The sequence below is a fragment of the Plasmopara halstedii genome (genome assembly GCF_900000015.1).
Source record: "Plasmopara halstedii genome assembly, contig: Scaffold_470, whole genome shotgun sequence".
Lineage (NCBI taxonomy): Eukaryota > Oomycota > Peronosporomycetes > Peronosporales > Peronosporaceae > Plasmopara > Plasmopara halstedii.
Window position 1 is genome coordinate 199565 of NW_020187390.1, and position 492 is coordinate 200056.

A 492-nucleotide genomic window follows, 5' to 3' on the forward strand; every position below is an offset into this window, starting at 1 on the left:
GAACAACTATACACCCTTGTCAACGGTATGGCGGTAGAGAAAGTCGGCGACGTCACCCTCTATACTATCCCCGCGGTGGATGCTCTTCTTAAGCTGGACGAGATGTCCTTCGATGGTTTTGGCGGTGCCTTGAAGGCTGGCGATTTAGCCGAGGTATACATTATACGACCAAACGAGGAGATTAAATCGTCGTCGCTTCTAGATGAAGCTGTTTTGGAGGACACCAAGAGAGTGCTGAACGCACGAAGTGGATTGACGATCCTAGAGGATTCCTCAAATCTGTACTATCCTTTGGTAAAGAAATTTCAAGACGTCTTCTCCAAAGACCCGCCGTCGGTCCTACCTCCGGACCTAGGCGTGCGTCATGAGGTCTACCCGGTTGGCGTAACACGCCAATGAACCCTGCGTAAGGAGCAGTGTAAAGTCATTGACTCCTTCCGTGCAATGTGTGAGGGCAAGATTTCTAGTTCAACATCCACATTTTGTGTCCGG